Below are 25,488 nucleotides of genomic sequence, written 5' to 3' on the forward strand. Positions count from 1 at the left end.
AAACACTTCTAAGAGAAATCAGACAACAACACAAACAATGAAAAAACATCCCATGCTCATGAGTTGGAAGAATCAATATTGTTAAAATGGCCATAGTGCCCAAAGGAATTTATGATGTCAATAATATTCTTATCAAGCTACCAACATAATTTGTCACAGAATTAGAAAAAACTATTCTAAAATTCATATGGAATCAAAAAAGAGCCCAAGTAGCCAACATAATTCTAAGCAGGAAGAGTAAAGCCAGAGGCATCATACTATCTGACTTCAAACTATACTACAAGGCTAGAATAACCAAAACAGCATGGTGATGGCATAAAAACAGACATATAGACCAAAAGAACAGGATAGATAACCCAGAAATAAGGCTGCACACCTACAGCCGTCTAATCTCTGACAAAGTCAACAATAACAAGCAGTGGTGAAAGGACTCCCTGCCTATTCAATAAATGGTGCTGGGATAGCTGGATAGCCATATGCAGAAGATTGAAACTAGACCCCTGCCTTTACCATATATGAAAATTAACTCAAGATGGATTAGAAATTTAAATATAAGACCTAAAACTATAGCAATTCTAGAAAAAACCTTAGGAAACACCATTCTGGACATCAGCCTTGGCAAAGAATTTATGAGTAAGTCCACAAAATCATTTGCAACATAAATAAAAACTGACAAGTAGGCCTAATTAAACTAAAGAGCTTCTGCACAGCAAAGGAAACTATTAACGGAGTAAACAGACAACCTACAAAATGGTAGAAAATATTCTCAAACTATGCATCCAACAAAGGTGTAATCCAGAATCTATAAGGAACTTAAACAATTGAACAAGCAAAAAACAAATAACCCTGTTAAAAAATGGGCATAAAACATGAACAGACACTTCTCAAAAGAAGACATACAATCAGGCAACAAACTTGAAAAAATGTTCAACATCACTAATCATTAGAGAAATGCAAATCAAAACCAAAATGAGATACTATCTTACACCAGTCAGAATGGCTATTATTAAAAAGTCAAATTACAGGTGTTGCCAGGGCTGCAGAGAAAGGTGAACACTTATACACTGTTGGTGGGAATGTAAATTAGTTCATCCACTGTGGAAAGCATTTGGGAGACTTCTCAAAGAACTAAAAACAGAACTCCCATTCCACCCAGCAATCCCATTACTAGGTATATACCCAAAGGAAAACAAATCATTCTACCAAAAAGTCATATGCACTTGCATGTTCATCACAGCACCATTCACACTAGCAAAGACATGGAATCAACCTAGATGCCCATCAGTGATGGACTAGATAAAGAAAGTAGTATGTATATACCATGGAATACTATGCAACCATGAAAAAGGACAAAATCGTATCTTTGTAGCAACATGGATGCTCCAGCTGGACACTAACATCATAAGTGAATTAACACGGGAGCAGAAAACCAAATACCACATGTTCTTACATACATATGGGAGCTAAACATTGAATGCACATGGACACAAAGATGAAAACAATACACATTGGGGATTACTAGAGGGAGGGGACGAGTGATGAAAAACTATCGGATACTATGCTCACTACGTGGGTGACAGGATCAAAGAAGATGAAGTCTTCCTGCATCAGGGTGGGCTCTAAATCCAATAACTGGTGTCCCTATAAGACACAAAGAAAGGAATAAGGGAATGTGAGGATGGAGGCAGGGATTGGAGTGATGCAGCTAAAAGCCAAGGAACACCAAAAATGTCTGGAAGCCACTAGAAGCTGAAATGAGCAGCTTTGGAGGGAGTAGGGCCAACACCTCGTCTTCAGATTCTAGCCTCCTGAACTACAGAAGAATAAATTTCTATTGTTTTAAGGCACAAAGTTTGTGGTAATTTGTCATGGCAACTCTAGGAAACTAATCCAATAGCTTAAAAAAAAAAAAAAAAACAAAAAACAAAAAACAAACCCTGGGAGCTGGGTCTTGGATCAAAAAAGATTAATCATTTGTTTTCAAATATCAATTCCTGTCCCCTCTGTTCTCAGGGAATTTTATAACCAGTTTCTTATTTCTGTAGCTGCCAAGAGACTAGAACAGAAGAGAATCTCTCGTTTTACATTAAAATGTTGTGAGATGTAACGTAAAGTAATGTGATATGATGTAATGTCATATCCTAAAGTCAGGGTTAAATTCCACCTAAATGCTTCTAGTAAGGGGAACGATGAAGCTTTACTGAGTGCTTCCTGTGTGAACAGAACTGTGTAACTCATTAACCTTCACAACAACCTTATGATAGGGTAGGTGCTATCATTATTATTATTATTATTATTATTATTATTATTACTGGAGATGGAGTCTCGCTCTGTCGCCCAGGCTGGAGTACAGTGGTGCAATCTCTGCTCACTGCAAACACCGCCTCCTGGGTTCAAGCAATTCTCCTGCCTTGGCCTCCCAATTAGCTGGGACTACAGGTACACACCCCATGCCTGGCTAATTTTTTGTATTTTAGTAGAGACGGAGTTTCACCGTGTTGCCCAGGCTGTTCTCGATCTCCTGAGCTCAGGCAATCCGCCCGCCTTGGCCTCCCAAAGTGAGCCACTGTGCCCAGCTCAGGTCCTATTATTATTACCATTTGACAGACGAGGACACTGAACCTTGTCTCCAAAGGCACATGGCTGGTAAATGGCCAAAGACAGGGTTTGACCAAGAAACTGACTCCAGAACCTGTGCTCCTAACCACTAGGTTACCTATATGCCTTGTAAACATGGGAATGCCACTCAAAATGATTCTTTAAAAAACAACAAAAAACTATTCTTTCTGTTTGCTGCAATATAATATGGGCAAATTAAGACCTGGGAAAAAATCTCAATTCATAAAGCGGCAGAGCAGGCACATATGCATAGAAAACTATCCACAAGAGGTTTGGCGCGGTGGCTCACGCTTGTAATCCCAGCACTTTGAGAGGCCGAGGCGGGTGGATCACGAGGTCAGGAGATCAAGGCCACGGTGAAACCCTGTCTCTACTAAAAATACAAAAAATTAGCCGGGCGTGGTGGCGGGCACCTGTAGTCCCAGCTACTCGGAGAGGCTGAGGCAGAATGGCGTGAACCCGGGAGGCGGAGCTTGCCGTGAGCCGAGATTGCGCCACTGCACCCCAGCCTGGGCGACACAGCGAGACACCGTCTCAAAAAAAAAAAAAAAAGAAAACTATCCACAAGAAAATTAATCAGCAGAAGTATATCATGTCTTAATTTTTTAAAAAGCAATATTTTTCATTTTTCAACATTGTGGTGCTGCTGCCATTACACACACACAGCCCTCCAAAAAGAATCTTGACCTAAACTTTATAACTTATACAAAAATGAATTCACAATGAGTCATAGATTTATGCATTCGAATGTAAAATGTAAAACAATACTACTTTTAGAAGGAAACAGGATATAGGAAAGGAATTTATTTTTTTATTACCATTCTTTTTCTTTTTTTGGACATACAAAAAGCTGTACAAAATGATTCTTTTATGCAGATAAAAATATTGCAGCCACTCTCTTCACTTCTCACATCCTTACACAGTGGCCTTGAGCGTATCTCAAATGAGCTCATTTGAGTAGTAGATCATTTGATCCCAACTCAAGTCTTGGTGTCCAGTTAACCTTTTTTGAGACCCTGGTATGTACTCTGCCATGACATTGTCTTCCTTAAGGTGCGTGGGTTAGGTGACACATCAAATCATTTTTACCTTTAAGGAATTAAGACGAATATTTGTGAAGTAAACTTGCCAGGGCAACCCTTCTGGTTTTCCTAACTTTCCTAACTTTTAAAAATCCTTCACTGTTTCCCTTTCATCTACAGGATAAAATTCAAACTCCTTGGTATGTTTTACACCAGAGATTGGTAAACTTTTTCTATAAAGGATCAGTGAGTATATATTTTAGGCTGGCCATAGGATTTCTGTCCACTGCTCACCTTTGTAGTAAAGAATGAGGAAGCAGGCCCAGGCATAGTGGTTCATGCCTGTAATCCCAGCACTTTGGGAGGCCAAGGCGGGTGGATCACCTGAGGTCAGGAGTTCAAGACCAGCCTGGCTAACATGGTGAAACCCTGTCTCCACTAAAAATACAAAAAATTAGCTGGGTGTGGTGGTGTGCACCTGTAGTCCCAGCTACTTGGGAAGCTGAGGCAGGAGAATTGCTTGAACCTGGGAGGCGGAGGTTGCAGTGAGCCAAGATTGCACCACTGCACTCTAGCCTGGGCGACAGAGTGAGACTCTGTATCAAAAAAAAAAAAAAAAACCTACCACCACCACCACCAAAAAGAATGAGGAAGCCGCCATAAACAATATGTAAAAGAATGGACACAGCTGTGTTTCAATGAAGCTTTATTTACGAAAACAAGTACGGAGCCAGATTTGACTTGAGGGCCATAGTTTTCCTACCCCTGCAGTTCTTCAAAAGCTGCTGCACCCTAAATTATATACTCCATCTAGTCACACTGAAGTTCTTATACTTTTCAAACTCAAGTGCTCTTTTAATTATTTGAGGCTCTGCATAGTCGATATGTTTTGTTTGCATGCTTTTCTGCATCTTTTCCCACTCCATTATGAGGTTAGGAAACTCCCGTGGAGAGCAGACAATTCCGTGTGAGCTACTCGCAACACTTATCCCATTGCATTGTAACTATTCATTAATTAACCTGTAATTAACCATCGATGTGATCACAGCTTACAGATCATAGTACCGCAAGGAACATACATGCTTGCTGCATACTTCCAGCCAGTGCTGTGTCACTTTATATTACATCAGTCATACCCTGGTGTAGTGTGTCTGTTTCTGCTTGCATATTTTCTTTGAAAATAGAGGCTTCATGTTAGCCACCATAGAAGACTTTACAACACGCACATGCGTGTTTCTCTCCTCTGCCCTAGGCTACCTCCTTATTCGGACATATTTCCTATAGATCTGATGTTTTGTTTGAATTTTGCTATTTTATGTGGGCATTGCTTAAAAGCTACCTCAAACATTTGTATAACAAGGCTGGATTCATTCATTCATTGCTTCATCTGCAAATAAGTCATTATTTCCCCTTGATCACTTTTTGTACTTCTTCAAAGTAGAAACACTCTGTATTTTTACCTAGAACTCAGTGATGTACTTAGTATATTGATGACATTATTTCAGGAATAATTGTGAAATAAAATGAATAATAATAGCCAGAAGAGAAATGGATAAATAATAACATTTGCTAATTTGAGGCTTATCTATATATTATTAAATCCAAAGGTAACAGCTATAATTGCGTAGAACTTACACTAATACAAGTTTTTTGAGGAAAGGCATTTTATCTCTGACATGGTTGAAGACTGTTCATCATGTGGTGATAATAAAAAGTAACCATCTCTTAATTGGCTTTATTATCGTTTTCAAATTCTCCACAGAAAATGTACACCTACTCCCCCCCACTACACACACAGGCATGGGTGCGCACACACACACACATACACACCAGATATACAGAAACATCATTGCTAGAACCTAAACTGGTGGATTAAAACTTCATATTTGGAAATTTCAGGTTAAAAATACAGCAAAGTGGTATCCACATTGCTTTCTGGGATTCATTTTTCCTTTATGTTTTAATAAATAAATGTCTCCTCACATAACAGCTAACCATCTTCAAGTGTCACTTTTTCAACCCTTCGGTATGCTTATACACTTAGATTGACTTTGTGGAGTGTCAGAAATGTTCTAATGTTACAGTTCAGCTCTAGACTTGGATGCTTGATCCTTGTTAAGGTAAGATGGCTTTCTGAATTCAGAAGAACAATGAGATATATAGATCAAAACAAATCGGCACGCAAAAACCACTCTTTAAATGAGTCATGGGAAATAAAGCTTGTTGACTAGAACTTGCTTTATTAAGACTGAAATCAAGACTTATATCCAGAAGTGGGTTTGATGAGAGCCACTAGAACTGGCATGCTTTGAGAATGACAGTAGAACAACCTTTGTGTTTATCTTGCAAAGCAACTGAACTTCAGTTAAATGGAAGCCAAAGAGGGATGCAGAATTTGTTCATCTGAATATCTGAGGTTCGGAAAAAATCTCCTTCCTGTTTGAACCATATCAGTTCATTTTCTAGCCCTGGTACATATAAAGGACCTATGCCACGATTAACATTCAAGAACTGCTTAGCCCTCCAGCATGTTCATGTCAACACCTGTAGAATACTGTAAATGAGGAGGGGGTGCAGATTCAATTCAAAGCAATTCAGTATGTTTCCCAAGGATCTGTTATGACTAGACTGAATGTGTTGATGTGACCTACTCTAGGACAGATTTTATTTATTGCTTACCTATTGGCTTTCATTCCATTAGAAAAAAATCTAGATCATGGCTTCCCTGGTTGTCATTTGCTTCTTTCTTTCTCCTCTAGACAACAGTCCAGATAACTATGTGCTCAGGTAAGTTGGTCTCATTTAATTGCACCAGATAGTGGAGGCAATTGTAGTCATTTTATATAACTTTTGCATCTAAAGAAGCCATTTAGAAATATTCGGGTACAAATCCTACAGGCCATCCCCACTCTGTGCAAATTGAACCTTCGTGAGATTCTCATGCTCCCAAGCTTTAACGGATACAGTTGAGGATCACATGCTCTCAGTAGGCCCAGAAGGATCATTGAAATTGGGCTGTAGTAAACACCTCTTGTTAGTGTTAGAGGTACCCTCATCCTGACCCAGTGAGCCTTCCCCACTGGCCTCTCTCCTCCAGCAGATAACAAGATGTGGCATGCACAATGGAAGCTTCCTTTTCTCTTGGCAGATCCTGAATGGAGCCAAGGGGAACAGTTGCAAAACAGAAAATTGACTATGATGGAAGACTCTTTGGTGCTACATCTGATATGATTAACAATTTATTTTGGCAACACCCGGGATGGGTTTCATATGGTTTTCCTGAATTCAACAGGACTCCTGCCAGCAGAATCAGGAACACTAAGAAATAATCCAGGCTGAGGGAGAAAAAAAAACAACATGCCATCTTGCAAAGTGTTTCATAGCGTTGACTCTGTGATCTGGAAAACAGCCATTGCTCTCAATCCCTCTGTTTCCAACTGCCCATCAACTATTGTCTTCCCAGTCTTGGGTTGATAGATGGGCTTATAATTAGCAGGGTAGATGGCCTGGAGGAGAAACCACTGTAAGAAGGGAGATGAAAGATGTGGCAGCCAAATATTTTTCAATACACAACTATTCTTAAAATATGGATGTTCTATCCAAGTTATCATCTTTAAGAAACACAATTGCTACATATTGTGGACTTTCAGAGTTAACTGCTCTTACAGGAATCTACTTTTAGGCTGAAAGAAAGACTATTCTGCTATACAGAAGTGCTTCTCTCCCAGAATTGAAGCTTCCATCTCTGCAGAAGGACTTCTACTAACATGATATTCTTGGGTTTTCTCTGCTTTCCATCCTTTATTCTTCCTCAGGGTGGGTTTGATGGAGGACCTGGGCATGCATTCCTGAGCTTCTTCCTCTTCTATTTCTCCTGGGAGTGAGCCCACCTGCAGAGAGAATAAGTCTCCATTGCTCCCAGACATGGGAGAAACCTTCAGGGGAGACCTGGCCATGACTAGATGTGTGTCTACAGTAGGAAGCCCACCTGCTTGTACCTATAAGGCACGTTCTAAAATATTAGCATTAGGAAGCCACTTATTTGTACCTATCAGCCATGTTCATAATATTAACATCATCAATAATAAGAGTGATGTTTGGGTTCTATTTATTTCTCAATTGGTTCAAAATATAGGCAAGGGCTAGGCACAGTGGCCCACGCCTGTAATCCCAGCACTTTGGGAGGCCAAGGTAGGTGGATCACCTGAGGTCAGGAGTTTGAGACCAGCCTGGCCAACATGGTGAAATTCTGTCTCCACTAAAAATACAAAAATTAGCCGGGCATGGTGGTGTGTGCCTGTAGTCCCAGCTATTTGGGAGGCTGAGGCGTGAGAATCGCTTGAACCCAGGAGGCAGAGGTTGCAGTGAGCCGAGATTGTGCCGTTGCACTCCAGCCTGGGTGACAGAGACAGACTCTGTCTCTAAAAACAAAAACATAGGCAAGGAAAAGAGGTGTTAATTAGTGGTTCCCGCTCTGATTAGAATATTTGTCTCCTCCAAAACTCACGTTGAATTTCAATCCCCAGTGTGGCAGTGTTGAGAAATGTGGCCTTTAAGAGGTGATCGGATCATAAGGGCTGTGTCCTTGTGAATGAATTAATTCATTGATAGATTGGACTAATGGGTTAATGGACTCATGGGTTAACATGGGAGGGGAACTGGTGACTTTATAAGAAGAAGAAGAGAGGCCTGAGCGAGGATGTTAGCACGCCCAGCCCCCTTGCCACGTGATGCCCTGAGCCATGTCAGGACTCTTCAGAGATCTTCCCCCAGCAAGAGGGTGCTCACCAGATATGACCCCTCAACCTCAGACTTCTCAACCTCCATAGCAGTAAGAAACAAATTTGTTTTCCTTATAAATTACTCAGCTTCAAATATTCTGTTATAAGCAACAGAAAACAGACTAATATAGGCCCCCCACAAGCCTCAACAGATGCTCAGCCAGTAGCGGGTTTCATCTGATAGGAAATATGTTTTCACATTGTTTTCTACTTACCTTTCACGTTAGCATTTCCTTCACCTTGCACTGGATTAAAAGAAACATCTTGGTATTCAGTTTTGGACTTACGTAAACAAATAGGCTGCAGAATCATATGACTGTGACATGGGACATCATTTGGCCTTGACATTTTGCCTTAGGCCTTGCACACTCCTCTTCATTCACTCAGAGGTCCAAGACTGTCCACGTTTCCTTTTGTTCTTCCTGTGGTGTACATTCTCAGGATTGTATTAGAGAATATTAAAGTGTCTAAGCCTGGAACAGTGGCAAACACCTGTAATCCCAGCTATTCCAGAGGCTGAGGTGGGAGGATCACTTGAGCTGAGGAGTTGGAGGCTGTAGTGTGCTGTGATTGAGCCTGTGAATAGCCACCGTACTCCAGTAGGGCAACAGAGTGAGACCCCACCTCTAAAAAAAAGGTGGAAAAAAATAAATAAAAGCTTCTTTATCTGGATAGCAGTTAGATGGACTTGAAATTGGCAATGAGACTCTGCTTTGATCTTTAATTGCGAGGTCAGTCAAGAAGGGCATGGCCACGATTAAACTGAATATTAAAACTAGAGAGGAGAGAGATGCCAAGAAAGGAAAGTCACCTTCTAACCCCCTTGATCTGCAGCTAAGAAGTTTGTAAATCAGTATTTGCAGAAGAATATAGTTGAGAGTTTACAGTATCAATGAGATACCAATAAATTAGGACATGTGTCCATGACCATAACACATAATCGATAAAGTAAGGCCCTAACATTAACTGTTCCCAAACTTTTTCATCCACATTATCAGATTTGATCCTTGCTCTGTGAGGTAGATAATATCATCCCCATTTTAAGAGTTTGGCAAACTGAGGCCCAGTGGGATAGAGTAACTTGCTCAAATTTCTCCAGTGTGTTAAAATCAGATTCAAACTGAAGGAGGTCAGGAAACACCACCACAAAATACATTTTGGTATGCCGATTACTTTGAACTGGAGGGCACTTGGAGAACAGTGGTGCAGGCAGAGGTCTTCTCTGAGCTCCCCTTATCCGCCTAAAGACAGATCCTCTAAAAGGAACGCAACCGTTACTTCCTCTCTCTGGGAATCTTATCAACCAGGTAAGATTAATTTCAATCACAAGAAAAGAGACTACAGATTAACTCCATGCCCTGACGATAGCCTGTTCTTCTGAGGGGTGCAGAGTCTTGTAATCTGCATGACAAGACAAGCTTTATTCACCTTGTATTTCCTCCCCTCACCTTCCCATTCCTTGTGTCTCCACCACCCAGTAGAAGCCCCAAGCCTCTATTCCTTTCTGTAGCTCTGGATACTATATAAGTTTCAATCATCTGATCCTTCTTTGAAACTCATATTTTGTAGAACTCCCATGTGTATGTATGTAATTAACTGTGGTTTTCCTTCTGTCAATCTGTCACATGTCAATTTAGTTTGTAGCCCAGCCAAGGAACCTCATTCCTTGTGTCTCCACTACCCCCTAGAAGCCCCAACCCTCTATTCTTTTCTGTAGTTCTGGATGCTATGTAAGCATCAATCATCTGACCCTTCTTCGAGACATATTTTGTAGAACTCCCATGGGTATGCACATAATTAAATATGGTTTTCCTTCTGTTAATCTGTCATATGTCCATTTAATTTGTAGCCCAGCCAAGGAAACTAAAAGAGAGAAATTTTTCACTCCTCTACAAAACCTGTGTTTTCTGACTCGAAGTACGGTGGTCTTTTTACTCTGTTACTACTGCCTCTCAGCCTATATACTTGAGAATAAACTGAAACATTAATATATTTTAAAAGAAGTAGATAAAACAGCTGGGCTTGACATAATTGAATTTTCTTATTGAATGTATGGTGGACAACATAATGGATTTCATGACATGATTTGAAAGGTAACTAACATTCCTTTGGTTCTGTGATGCACAATGATAAAAAAAAGTAATGCAGGCCAGGTGTGGTGGCTCATGCCTGTAATCCCAACACCTTGGGAGGCTGAGGCAGGCAGATGACCTGAGGCCAGGAGTTCGAGACCAGCCTGGCCAACATGCTGAAACCCCATCTCTACTAAAAATACAAAAAAATTAGCCAGGAGTGCTGATGGGCACCTGTAGTCTCAGCTACTTGGGATACTGAGGCAGGAGAATCATTTGAACCCGGGAGGCAGAGGTGCAGTAAGTCAAGATTGCGCCACTACACTCCAGCCTGGCTGACAGAGCGAGACCCTGTCTCAAAAAAAAAAAAAAAAAAAGGAAAAGAAAATAATGGTGATGTAGTATCATTTGAAAGACATTAGGGCTTACTTCATAAATCTTTGTCATTCACATTTGCAAATTATACTGTTGAGGATATGTCTGTGTTGTGCATGGGTAGCTGAAACCTGATATTGGCCACGTTCCATTTCATCTACATGTAAGTGGGGATTAGGACATTTGACCCCAATAAATGGAATCTTAGTGCTCTAGGGTACACAGAGGATATTCCAGAACATTCGGTCGCTTAAGTGAAGACTTGTTTGTCTGAACTCTAATGAAAGAGAGAATGAGGTTTTGAGTGATACTGACTAGGTGGAGGCCTGGAAAATAACTTGGTGGTTGTTGGTAATGAAGAGGAGGCCCAGCCTTAGGTACCAGAATGTCAGCAGGTACCCATAGCTAACACCTAATTAACTCCACATCTGTCCTCTGTTGTTCCTGGCCCTCTGCCCTTAATCCCGCAATGCCTGAGGCTCTCCTTTCTGCATACCCCCAGCATCTTAAACAACCCAGGCTCTCTCTGCTCTCCCCTGTCCATGCATCCTGAAAGTCCAAGTCTACCCTAAAACCCATGCACCAGCACCATCTCCTCATGGGACTGAGGACAGGACCTTCCGAGGGGGTAGTAATAGCCCCTGAAATGTACATAACTCTCGATGCCTTGTAAAGCCCTTTCATATATAATAGCTTATTTGATGTTCACAATTTATCCATGAAGCGGGCCAGGAATATTCTGATTCTGTTTTACGGATGTGAAAGTTGAGGTTCTCAGAAGTAAGGTAAGTGGCAGAACCACCACCATCTACCACATCTTTAGGATCCTTTCTCCTCTACAGTGATTCATAAACCTCTGTACCAAAGGCTCTTAAATGTCCATGGGAATAACTCCACACTGATGATAAAATAAATTCCCCTCATTGTAAAGCAATTTTTAAAAAACCCATAAAATTACATTAAGTCTATTGAAGCTAACACTGTATTCAAATGCAATAAAATAACTATATAAATGCTTTGCTTAAAAGGACAGCACCCTAATTAAGAAGATTGTTAAAAGGATGGAGCATATGAATACATCTATTACACAGGATTTACTAGAACTCATTGTACCCACAGCAATAAAGTGGGACCAGCTGTTGCCTGGAATATGGAAAGAGCCTTATGAAGTAGAAACTGGATATTATAGTGATTCTTCTTAAAAATGAAGGTGCTTGCACATTCTCTGGATTCCTTCTTACATTTTATTTCATTCAAATTGTATTTTGTATATTTTATGCATCTTCTGTGTCCCAGCTTCTGCATTTGTGGGCAAGCTATCCTTGAATATCCATTTCGTGCTTGAATTTGCAGGGCTAAAGACTCTTTGCAGCATTGGCTTTTTCTGCCTCTGTAAAATGACATCTTTGTTTGAAAAGCCTTTTTGTTTTTGATGGCTACAAATCCAAGAGATTCCATTTCCAAAAGTCCACTGCCTGTCTGCATTTTGGGGTGTGGGATTCATGATGCCTGTAAAGTGTTCTTCCTTTGTTAACACTCCTTTTGCTGTCTCCGACTTGAGCTGACACTTGGCTCCATGCCATGGTCATGGGCTCTTGTGCCTCTGCTCTGTTAGTGAGGCATCTTGTCAACATGGTGGGCCAGCAAACATCCTGGTGAGATTTCATGCATTCCCTCTCTATGACATTAGGATGGTGGATGAAAAAGATAGAAGATAGGTCTGTGCTGGGACTGAGTGCATGGTGGTAAAGGTTGAGTATTACAATCCACACAGCAAGACAAGGCTGTCATCCCACCTACTTTAAGAAGCAATCCCCAATGGGCCAACAGTCACTAGTTTCCCCGGAGGAGTCATCTCAGCACTTTGAGATCCAGTTTGTTTTACGGTACTCTCCATGTTGTGCTCTGGGTAAAACGGCATTTTTCTTCTGGTTATATCATGTCTGGGTGTGGAAAGGGGAGTCACTGACTCTGGATTCACGCTTGGGGTAGTATCTCAGGTTCAGCATAGAAAAAAGAAAACCATTACAAATATAATATTCCAAGCAGAAAGAGATTGGCTTCATCTAGGAAATTCAGTGCTCACAACATTTTAGAAGAGAAGGAGTAGTAAAAATCAGCTTCTGGTGTTTTGGTTTCAAGATCAACCACTGTTGCTATAAGCTAGAGGTCAGAAAACCTGAGCTCCTGCCACCTCTGTTCCAGACACTGGTGACCAGAGAGTGGATTGCAGAGCCCAGTTGTTGCTACTTGCTTTTGTTGGCACATTCTTGTCTGCTGTCACAGCTGTGGGAAAACAGTCTCCACCTCTCCTCTGCCTTCCAAATAGCATGAAAGTTCATTTCACTGGCAGAATTTAAATCTCACCCAGAACCCTGGCTGCCTTCCAGACCCTCGGAGGAAACACAAATGAGGGTAGAGTAGATGTCTACTGTCAACAGATAATATCTAGTATGGCACTTTGGTTGCTGTTTAGTGACCTTTTTTTTTTTCTTTTTCCCATAGGAGGATAAGGTGAGATTCCTTCACAAATGGTGGCTTCAACTGGAATTCATTGTCCCAAATTCTGAGAACTCCTGAGGAAAGATCCAAAAGTAATATGGCTCAAGATTTTTGAAGTGCCCAGGCCCTATTCAGGCTCTTGGATGGCTTGCCCATCTCAAAGGTTTGTTCTCTGCAACAATGTTCAATATGGTGCAGGCAAAGAAACAGCATTTGGAATCATAAGATGAGGGTTTGCATTTCACCTCTACCTCTTTCTAGATCAAAGGCATTTCACTGGCAGAACTGAAATCTCACTCAGAACCCTGGCTGCCTTCCAGATGATAGGAGGATAGGAGTAGATGTTTACTGTCAGCAATATCTAGTGTGGGACTTTGGTTGCTTTTGGGTAGTCCAACCTTTTGGCTTTCCTGAGCCACATTGGAAGAAGAAGAATTGCCTTGGGCCACACATAAAACACACTAACATTAATGATAGCTGATGAGCAAAAAAGACCTCATAATGTTTTAAGAATATTTACAAATTTGTGTTGGGCAGCATTCAAAGCCATCCTGGCTACATGTGGCCTGTGGGCCATGGGTTGGACAAGCTTGTTCTAGATGTTCATTTATTATTTCTGAGCCTCAGTTTCTCATTCGAACTATGAAGAAAATGATTGGATTATTGCTAGAATCCAGGGGAAGAATGGATTTGTAAACTGTAAAGCTTGTTGTGGAGACTGGGAGTGCAAGTGGATGATAGGTCTCAGCTGTATCCCTGACCTGATGTGGCTCTTAGCCTAAGAAAGTCATCTCATCCAAGGGCTTGCCCTCTTTCTGGGGCAGCCTGTATTCAATGACCAGGGATAAGAGAAGGGATACAAATATCCCAGTCCCCTAAAGGGCCCTCCAGCTCTTGAGCTCCCCATGGTATCAGATGAGGATTCTACTGGAACGTCATCACAGTTCAAGTTCTCTCTCTGCCCTCTCCTGTGTCCCTTTCCCTGTGATCCAGGGGACAGATGTTGATCCAGAGGACACTCCTCCCAAAACCTCCTTGCACACAAATTTCTGTCTGAGAGTCTGTTTCCTGGGAAACCCAAACATCAACACTGGCTTAGCAGAAAAGGAATTTATTAAAGGATAATAAGTAGCTCATAGGATCTCTAGGAAGGCCAGCAAGCCAGGCGTGAAGAATGCGTTCTAAGAAACAAAGCCTCAGATCACTCCCTAAGACAGCTCCCTGGGAAATCTACAGAGAAAGATGGGACTCATAAAGTGGGGAAAATCTTCAAATGTAGGAAGGAGATTCAGATACTGGAATCAACAACAAAAGAAAAGGCAAATGCCTGGGAAGCCTCATTGTGATGTTAGTTATGGAAATATTTGGTAATGGATCCTTGCAAAAGTGCAATTATACTTTGTTAGAGGTCTTTGTGGGGGTCATAATCTTAACCATAGTCAATTTACCAGTTCAGTAGAAGAGCTGTTTTTGGTTGGAGAGTGGTGCACTGCCTTTGGAAGCAGAAAGTCTGGACCAAGAATAGGTGCACAGTAAATAATCAAAAAATGAATCCTAAATACTTGGTTTCCCTAGGGTTCAGACCCACCCTTTTCTTTTCTGTACAACTCTGCTATTAGTTGATCTTTCTCAGTCCCCTGGCTTCAATACCATCTTGATGATGGTGAATGCAACATTCATAGCACCAGCCTTAACCTCTCTGGTGAACTTCAGATTTATAGATTCAAACCTCTCCCCTTTAATACCTGAAAGACATTAATTAAACCAAAACAGAAATCTTCACTCTGCCCCTAAATCTGCCTCCCCCACCACTCTTTCATTTCAGAAATTCACACTGCCCTGAGTCAGGCTGGGGATTCTTGCTCCCTTCCTGTGGCTAATAAGCCCTACTTGAAAAGATTCTCTAAATTCATTCACTTTTCTCCTCCTGCATTATGCCCTCCTGAGTCACCAGCCACTATCACACTTGCACTATTACATCAGGCTCTGCATGAACTCCCTGCTTCCACTTCCCCATTTAATCCATCCTTTGCCAAGAGCGTCACGTAATCCACCTTCGACTCGAAGTGGATTTAGAATAAAATCTAAATTCCCAGCTGTCTATGATGAGTACTCAAAAACCCAGTGCTCCAGCACTGACCTGGCCTCCCCCTGCCACCCCATCCCACCTGTCTGAACTCAATCTTCTACAGTGCTCCCTCTGTCCATTAACCTGTTCCAATTACACCCACCCCTTTTAGCTATGGGGCCTTTAGCTACAGGGCCTTCTGTGCTCAGAAGGTGCTGCCTTCAGATTGTACGAGGCTGGCTCCGTCTTTCAATCAAGCCTCAACTCAAATGGCCTCCTGGAGAGACCTTGCTCATCACCCAATTTAAAATAGCCACTTTCTCTCCCGTCACTTTCTATTAGATCACTCTATTATATTTTCTTCACAGCATTTACTACCATTTAAAACTATCTGAATGTTGATTTATTGTCCTCCTCCACTTAAATACAAACTTTTTGAAAACTCCAACTTTGTCTCTCTTATTCATGCTGCAGCCCAAGTGTCTAGATCAGTACCTGGCATGTAGGAGGCATTCCATACATATTTCTAGAAGGAATTAACCTTATTCATCAACCTGTCTTATCTACAAAAATCTAGAGTGGGACTTTTTAACGTGGGTCCATGTGCCCCTCACCTGTGAAGAGAATTCAGGGACCTTGTGAACTTAGATGGGAAAAAAAAATCACATGTTTATTTCACTAATTCCTAACTGAACCTAAACCACAGTAGTATTAGCAGTACGCATGATTTTATTGTCAGTGTAAATCATAGGCACTTTCACATGACATTATGATATGTATCAGATATGTCAAGATACCATTTATATTCATTGCTACTTCAAAATTGTGACAGTTATTAGGTTCACTGCTAGATTGATATTTAATGCATTAATAAAGAACAATATAGAGCATTATACTATGAGAACTTTCTAATTAATTTTAAAAATCTAATAAAAAACCAAAGAACAATACAAATATTAAATTAATTGATTTCCATTGTAATCCTATATATTTTATTTTATGCATTTAAAAACATTGATCTGGCTGAGTGCAGTGGCTCATGCTTGTAATCCCAGTACTTTGGGAGGCCAAGGTAGATTGCTTAAGCTCAGGAGTTCAAGACCAGCCTGGGCAACATGGCAAAACCTCATCTCTACAAAAAATACAAAAAGTTAGCTAGGTGTGGTTGCGTTTGCCTGTGGTCCTAGCTACTCAGGAGGCTGAGGTGGGAGGATTGCATGAGCCTGGGAGGCAGTGGTTGCAGTGAGCCGTGATTGCGCCACTGCATTCCAACCTGGGTGACAGAGAGAGACCTCCTCCCCGCAAAATAATAATAATAATAATAATAATTTTAAAAACTCACCATCTGAGGAGGTATCTATGGGCCTTGCCAGATCACCAAAACAGGGCACATAAAAGGTTAATGTATAGAACCGAACTGTCAAATATGGTAGCCACTATCCACATGTACTTTTAAAAGTTGTTATTATTATTATTTTAGAGACAAGGTCTCACTACATGACTTTATTATCAATATAAATCGTATAATCAATATAAATCAATCACCCAAGTTGGAGTGTGGCGATCACAGCTCACTGCAGCCTTGAACTCCTGGGCTCAGGCAATCCTCTTGCCTCAGCCTGCCAGGTAGCTGGGACTATAGCCTTGTACCACTATGCCCTGCTCATTTATTTTATATTTTAGTTTTTTGTAGAGACAGGGGTCTCACTATGGTGCCCAGGCTGCTCTTGAACTTCTGGTCACAAGGGATCCTCCCAACTTGGCCTCCTAAAGCACTGGGATTATAGACATGAGCCACCATACCCAGCTCGCATGCAGTTATTTAAATTTAACTTTAAATTAATTAAAATTAAATAAAATTCAAAATTTCAGTCTTGAGTAACACCAGTCACATTTCCAGTGCTCAATAACCACAAGTGGCTAGTGGCTACCATGGAGGGCAGGGCAGATTCAGCATATGCCCATCATATTCTGGAGCTCAGTGCTTAATTTCTGATTTGTCTTTTCACTGCCATAATTTGTCTCTTCTCTATGCCCAATACTACGGACTACATATTCAAACAGTAATATTAGGGATGGGGTGGGGACAAAGTGACTTTATCTTAAGATTCTTGCTGCTTTCCTTTTTTCATCTAAACCTTTACTCCATCTCCAGTCCCTGACCTTTCCCTGATTCTGAGAGTGGAGCCAGCCAGGGCAGTCCAGCAACGCTGTACCTCCTTTGCATCCTTCTCAGGCTCCTATCTTGGTCCAGACCAGAGGATATAACTAAGAATATCAAAGACAGGGAGAAGAAGCTCAGACTAGGACAAATGGGGCCATAAGCTCTGTTCTCAAGAGCCCTGCTGTACCTGTCGCCTGGCCCTAGAGGGAAGAATGTCCATGCTGGGGTATATTGTGGATCTGTCCACCAAGCTGGGGCCTGGAAAGGAATCCCAGCTAGATCCCAGCTAGTCCAGAGTGCCAGAGAGGACTGAGGTGGAACTGAGTCAGCCGGGAGGATCCTGAACCCTGTCCAAGCCAGGAGAAAACAGACCACAAGTGCCCCAGCTGCATACGTCAGCAGGACGCTTCCTCTGAGCAGCCTGTGTGAATAGCAGTCCAATCACACCCACAAATGCCAGCTAGCTCACAGCTATGCACTAGCACAATTTGAGGGGCCTCCCTCTCTCCTACTGGCCCAAAGTGCCTTCCTTCCACATTCCCAGATACCATCTTAGACAGAACCAGGAAGAATATTGTAAATTGGAAAAACTGACTCACTCAAAAGAGACTGCTTACTGGAATAGCCTGAGTATACCAGATTGGTCTAAAATTCAGTTTACCAGAATCTCTCATTAGTCAGTGGTGTGGGGGTTAGGAAACATTTAAAGACCATAAAATTATAGAGCTACATTTTCTTTGCACATCTGAGCCTAGAGTGAGTAAGTCTGAGACTGAACTCTACCTGTCCTGAATCATGCAGACTGCTTTGCTGGGCAAAATATGGCCCTAAACATCTTCTGGCACTTGGTAAATTAGTTTCTTGTAAGTCTTCCTTAGCTAAAGGGAGTGGGGAGTTTTCAACTACTGGAGTTGTATTCCAACATCACTGTACTCTTTTCACCTTCCTGGGCTCCTACAGCAAGATAGCCCAGTAGCCCCTGGTCTTCCAGTCCCCCAACACTGCTTCTGGCCAGCCTTACCTCTGTGATACTGGACGCTGATGGGGCCAGTGTCCCGCTTCTTCAAAACAGGGCAAGCAAAATGCTTTGTCTGTGGGTGCTGGAGACAAAGATGGAGATAATCATCAAAGTCTTGCTTCTCCTTGCTAGCGATGGAGCGTAAGTGTGTGTAGGAAGGAGGTGATTGGAGAATAGAATCAGCAGAAAATAGAGCACATTGCTTAAGGAGAGGTCTACTGGCTTGGAAAAACCTAGAGCAGTTGAAAATTTCAGCTCAGTTCCTTTCCGAGGTGGAGTACTACTGGCTTTCTTTCCAAGTCTAACTCATTAGGCATCAAAACTCAAGTTAATTGGCTAGTAGTTTTAACTGTGTGTGTATATATGTTCTGCTTTGCACTGGATTGGAGTATCCTTCCAAAATTTATGTTCACCCGGAATCTCAGAATGTGATGTTATTTGGAAACAGGGTCTTTGCAGATGCAATTAGTTAAGATGAGGTCATACTGGGTTAGTACTCCTTAAATTCCATATGACTGCGTCCTTATTATAAGAAGAGAAGACGCACATGCACGCACCTACACAGACACACACAAAAATACACATACGCACAGAATGCACATGATGATAAAGGCAGAGAATGCAGTGATGTGTCTACAAGCCAAGGAACGCCAGCCACCACCAGAAGTTAGGAAGAGGCAAAGAAGGATTTCCCTAGTTTCAGAGGGTGGATGATTTCAGATTTCTAGCCCCCAGAAATTTGAGACGATAAATTCCTGTTGTTTTAAGGCACCTAATTTGTGGAACTTTGTTACAGCAGCCCTGAGAAACTCACACATGCTTATAAGGGGTCAGAATGATAGAACACTTAAATAAGCCCAGGCTAAATGGGAACACCGGTCTTCAACAATAACACCCTCTAACATTTAAAGGGGCCCAAGTGTAAAGTCTACAGCAATTGTTACTAGAAGGTCCAGCCTGCCCCTGCCCTATTCTGCAGCTCTCCTACCCCATTCCCAGTCCAAGACCCTTTAATCCAAGCATGTTGTTTCCCCTCCTTAGTTCCTTTCACCTCTCCTCTCCAAGGAGAGCACAACACCCAAAACGGTGTTCCCGGACAGGTCCACTCTGCACTGCCAGTCCCCTGGGGAATGTAATTCCTCTACTTCCTTTCAGGGTTTCTCAGGCTAATCTGCCTGCCAGGCAGCTTCCTTGCCTTAGAGAATGGGCGGGTGGGGGCGGGTGGGGTGGGGTGGGATGGCGGAAGTTAAGCAGAAAGGGGAAGAAGACAATCTCTGACCACCACCCAGGAAACATTTTTATCCAACCATCACCATCTTCACTGTGACTAAAAAATTATCTTTTTTGTTTCCTTTGAAGGAATAATTTAATTGATGAAGCAGATACATAGAGCTCAAGCCTTCAGAAACCTCTGCAGTATTCATTGAATGAGAAGCTCACACTCCTTCTCGGTCATCTATTACTCATTCATGGACCATCACAGTTTGCTTTCCTCTAACTGAAGGTCTAGGAAGGAAATCAGTTGGAATTGGAGAAGGGGACTAAAGATTAAATACTGAAAGAGGAATCTTCTCCCCTTCTCTTCTCTCACCTCCAAGTGTTTGATGCTATGTCAAATAATGTTAATTACAAACAGTAATATGAAGGTGCATCAAATGCACAATGTTTTCCTGAGAAAATGTATTATAGCTACTTTACAACTCAGGCTATAATTAAGTGGACTAAAGAGGAATGTATGAAATACAGAGTATGAACTTTCCTTAGAGGTTTAAAAAGAGAAAAACGCAGATATCAGTAGGGACCTCCTTTAGGATTCCTTTTGAATAACATGATTCATATTACTTTTTTAAAAGAATATTTTTAACTGCCTGGCTCCCTTTGTATTTTTTAAAAGGCCATGGAGACGTATGGCTAGGTCTTGGGGAGACATAGTAATTAGAGACATAAGAATAGCTAGCACAATTTCTCATATGGAAAACGTCTCAACTGTGGTCATCACGACATGGGTTTGGGAATATGCCACCTCATTCCACAAGACAAAACTGGGAGAAAATATCTTAGTCATAAGGATGTGGAAGTGAATTCCCCAAAAAACAAAACACATGCTCCTCTGTACACCTTTGAAAATACCACATTTATCATAGGCCACATTTTATTTATAGAATACTGTGTTATCTACCACCACCTGAAATGAGAGACCTAGGATAAATATTTTTTGGTCAATGAGTTTTGCATTTTACATTTTCCCAAGTTTTCAACTTCCTTGATTACTCACGTGGAAAGCATTCTAAGGAGAGAGATTTCAGAGTTGTTTACTATGATGAACACACTTTAAGTAGCCTCATGATCCTCGTCTCTTGGAATTCACATCCTTGTCTTGTTTTGTTTTGTTTTGTTTTGTTTTGTTTTGTTTGAGACGGAGTCTCGCTCTGTCGCCCAGGCTGGATTGCAGTGGCGGGATCTCGGCTCATTGCAAGCTCTGCCCCCTGGGTTCATGCCATTCTCCTGCCTCAGCCTCCCGAGTAGCTGGGACTACAGGTGCCTGCCATCACGCCCAGCTAATTTTTTTGTATTTTTAGTAGAGATGGGGTTTCACCGTGTTAGTCAGGATGGTCTCGATTTCCTGACCTCGTGATTCACCCGTCTCGGCCTCTCAAAGTGCTGGGATTACAGGCGTGAGCCACCGCGCCCGGCCACATCCTTGTATAATTCCCTCTCTTTGAGCATAGTTAGGCCCTGTGACTTGCTCTTAACCAGTAGAATATGGCAAAACTGGTGGGATATCACTCCTCTAATCACATTACATTATGTAAGACTGTCTTGTTAGCAGACATGCTATAGTGTCTTGTTTTCCTTGAGGAGTTTGAGGAATCAAGTTCCCATGAGTTGTATAGCTGCAAGAAAATGAATAACAACTAAGTAAATAAACTAAATAAGCTTGGAAGCACACAATTCCCCAGTTGAACCTCCAGATGAGAACCTAGCCGTGGATGACACCTTTATTGCAGCCTTTTAGAGGACCAAGATTAGCTGTGCTGGGAACTCTGACATAGTAAATGTGTGTTGTTTTAAATCACTAAGTTTGTGGTAATTTGTTATGTAGCCATAATTTTTTAAAAATGGATACACTTGCTTTTGCTAACTTACTTTTCTGACCCAATATTCTTGTACTGAGTTTATCTCTCCACAAGTTTGAAAACTCTTGGTCTTTTGTTGTTTTCATGATCAATATAAATTACATCCACCTAAACAAGGATACTCTTCTCTTTATTGTAGAAGTAACTTAGGTCACAGCATTAAAGAAGAGCCTTGTATGAGCAACAGTATTTCTCATTCTGCCCATATTTCAAGCCATCTTGTGATTTTCAGTGGCAAGTAATTCTCACACTCCTCCTTAGAATGGAGATTGAACTTTGTTCAAAAACCCAATCTGACTGCTGGTGGGACTGTAAATTGATTGAAACTTTCTGGAGGGCATGGTTGTAATACATATCTAAGCTCTAAGCATATGCATGCTGTTTGGCTTAAAATTCCCTTTCTCGAAATTTATCTCAGGAATATAGTCAGACAAGCGTTCAAAGAAGTATGATAAGGATGTGCACTACAGCATTGGGTTATTATTATTATTGTATAAATTTAAGGGATACAAGTGCAATTTTGTTACATAGCTATATTGTGTAGTGGTGAAGTCTGGGTTTTTAGTGTATCCATAACCCAAATAATGTACATTGTATCCATTAAGTAATTTTTCCATCATCCATTCCCCCTCAACCCCTCACCCTTCAGAGTTTCCACTGTCTATCATTTTATACTTTATGTTCATGTGTACACATTTTTAGCTTCCACTTATAAGTGAGAACGTGTGATATTTATCTTTCTGTGTCTGAGTTGTTTCACTTAAGATAATGGCCTTAGTTCCATCCATGCTGCTGCAAAAGATACGAGTTCATTCCTTTTTATGGGTGAATTGTATCTCATTGTGTATATATGCCACATTTTCTTTATCCAGCCATCCACTGATTGACACTTAGATTGACTCCATACCTTTGTTATTGTCAATAGTGCTGTGATGAACATATGAGTGCATGTATCTTTTTGATATATTGATTTCTTTTCCTTTGGGTAGATACCCAGTAGCGGGATTGATGGAACGAATGGTAGTACTATTTGTAGTTCTTTGAGAAATCTCCATACTTTTTTCCATAGAGATTGTGCTAATTTATATTCCCAACAGTGTATAAACGTTCCTTTTTCTCCATATCCTTGCCAACATCTGTTTTTTTTTCTTTTTAGTAATAGCCATTCTAACTGGAATAAGATGATATCTCATTGTGGTTTAAATTTGCTTTTCTTATGGCATTGTTTATGACAGTAAAAAATTAAAACTTGAAGACAACCAAAATGGATAAAATAGGCAGTAGGTATTATAACTTAGAAACTATCAACACAATGGAATACCATGTAGCCATTTAAAACTATGCTGCAGTAGCTGGGGCATGGTGGCATGCACCTGTAGTACTCCCTACTCGGGAGGCTGAGGTAGGAAGATCACTTGAGTCAGGAGCTTGAGGTTACAGTGAGCTGTGATCATGCCACTTCATTCCAGCCTGGGCAATCGAGCAAGATCCTGCCTCAAAAAAAAAAACTGAAAAAAAGAGGGGAAAATAATAACACCTATCTAGTGAGGTGGTTGGGACAGTGACATGAAAGAAAACTTTGCTGCTGATATATAATTTTGGTCACAGGACAATGTAAGCAAAACAAAAAAGAATCTATGAGAGAATGCGTAATATGTCCCCCATTTATGTGGTGTATATACATGTGTAAAATATACATACACATTGAAAATAAAACTATTGTCCAAATGTTAACAGTGATTACACCTGAGTAGCAAAATCATGCATAATTTTATTTATTAATTTCCTTGTTATATCTTCTAATGTCTTTACAATGTTCACACATAATTTATGCAATTAACAAATTCCTAATGTGGATTTAGCTTTTCTTAAAAAATGATGCTCCCTGTTTCTAATTCCCAGTCCCTAGGTGAGCTGGGTCTTGCTGTTGGCCCAGAGACCCCATGAATCAGCTGTCTGATATTGAGAAAGTGGTCTGGGCATACTGGGTCTGTATCCTCCCTCTTCCCTTCCCCCGAGAGCTTGCCACATGCATAGGCATCCAGGTATCTCCCAGTCTTTTCCCCCAAGCTCCCCCAACTGACTCATACTTCAACAACCACACAAGCTGAAAAGATCATTTTACCACAGCAGTGCGTTTTTATCAGTCCCAAAATGCAGTACAACAGGGTCTAAACTTAATCATCCAAAACTACCCTTGTGCTGGATGCTGGTGACAGAAATTGCTTTGTAGAAATGTTTAAATGCTCAAGGAGTAGAAGGCTGTGAAACCACAATTGTTTGTCCTGTAAACATTTATTAGATTACTAATGTCTTCTGTGGAAAAACATTTACAAAGAAATGCACACATTCTGTATTTTTATTGTTCATCTTGAAAATAAAGTTATGTTGTGTTTAATGTGTTTCAGTTTTTGCTTTTATTTTTATCTTCTAGATTCTTCCTTGAAGTGTTTGAAGAGTGAAAAGAGATGCAGACAGTGTAGGAGAGAAAGGTTAGGATGGTCCAGAAAAGGAGAAGTGTAGAGCACAAGAGTTTGGGAATTTAGAGTGACTGGATATCTGCCATGAGCCAGGGTCTGGGCCAGGTGCTGGGATACACTCCCCATTCATGAAAAAGGCCTCGGGAAGGCTTAGAAAAGATCAAAGACAACAGAGAGAAGGATTAGGGCAAAAAAAGAAGATAGTAAAAGGGCAGCAAATGGAGACCTTCTAAGTCCATACGCATTTGGAAGTCACTAAATAGGAATGCTTTGGAAAGCCAGAAAGGGAGAGAAAAAGCCAAAAAGGAGGGACTCCCTTGTGAGGTTCCTTTTCCCAGTCCAGGATCACAAATGGGCCCATTTGTTGGGAGGTCAAATGCACAGTCTGTGTTCTTGTTGAAATGGGGCATGGGGCTGAAATTATGCAGGAACTGGGGTAAGGTGAGGGTAAGGAAGAGATTAAGAAGAGAGAAAAAAAGTTATTATTTATAGGTAGTAGCCTAACTGCGTGAGGAAGAGAAAGAAGGGATGGGGAAGACTATAGTAATTCCTTTTTATGATTGTGAAATCTCCCTTAGTACTTACACCAATAGTAGCAGCCACACTATCAACACTTGTTAGCTTCTTGATACCCAATTCTCACAGGGTGAAGAGAAAAGGGCCAGGTGACACCATTCACACAGGGAGTTTTGTTACAGAAGAGGAACCTGAACTTAGGGAACCTGAATCTTTTGTAATAGCAGTAAAAATTCTGCCCTTTGCCTGGAGACAGAGGGACTATTTCCTCTTCCAAGGCTGTTCACTATACAAACATTCCCGAAAAGATATTTCAGAGCAAAGATACTCAGTGTCTCTGCTTACAAGATGTGTGGAAACTAGAGAAACTCACGAAAAATTGTCTCCCAACAAGTTTCTTTCCCAATACACACAACATGACGGCATGCTTGTTCTGGAATCGGCTGATTATAGAGTCCAGAACTCAAAATAAAGAAAATAAAGAAGGTCATTTTTTAAAAACTATAAAGTAGTCAGAGTTACTCTTTACTTTCCCTCTGACCTTTCCAGAATTTCTTCAAATGATTCCTAACTCATTTAGCAGTTGAGTGAAGCCCAAGCTTCTACCTTCCTCCCTTTACCCCTCTCAAAGCTCATCTCTGAGTCTTATTCTCTTTTGATTCCATCACGATCTCTCAACAAACTTATTTTTATTTACCAAACACAAATCCATGCTCTGTTTTAAGCATTTTACT

At 41.1% G+C, this 25,488-nt stretch overlaps 1 long non-coding RNA gene across 1 annotated transcript in view; it reads left to right on the plus strand.

The window, feature by feature from the left end:
- Nucleotides 1–24,156, plus strand: part of LOC129464685 (uncharacterized) — a 47,244-nt gene extending 23,088 nt beyond the window's left edge. The window contains exons 2-3 of the long non-coding RNA XR_010116117.1: nucleotides 13,375–13,534; nucleotides 19,981–24,156. This is a non-coding gene — a long non-coding RNA (uncharacterized lncRNA). The remainder of the gene's footprint in view (nucleotides 1–13,374; nucleotides 13,535–19,980) is intronic.
- The last annotated feature ends 1,332 nt before the right edge of the window (nucleotides 24,157–25,488 follow it).

Source organism: Symphalangus syndactylus, chromosome 16 (assembly GCF_028878055.3).
Source record: "Symphalangus syndactylus isolate Jambi chromosome 16, NHGRI_mSymSyn1-v2.1_pri, whole genome shotgun sequence".
NCBI lineage: Eukaryota > Metazoa > Chordata > Mammalia > Primates > Hylobatidae > Symphalangus > Symphalangus syndactylus.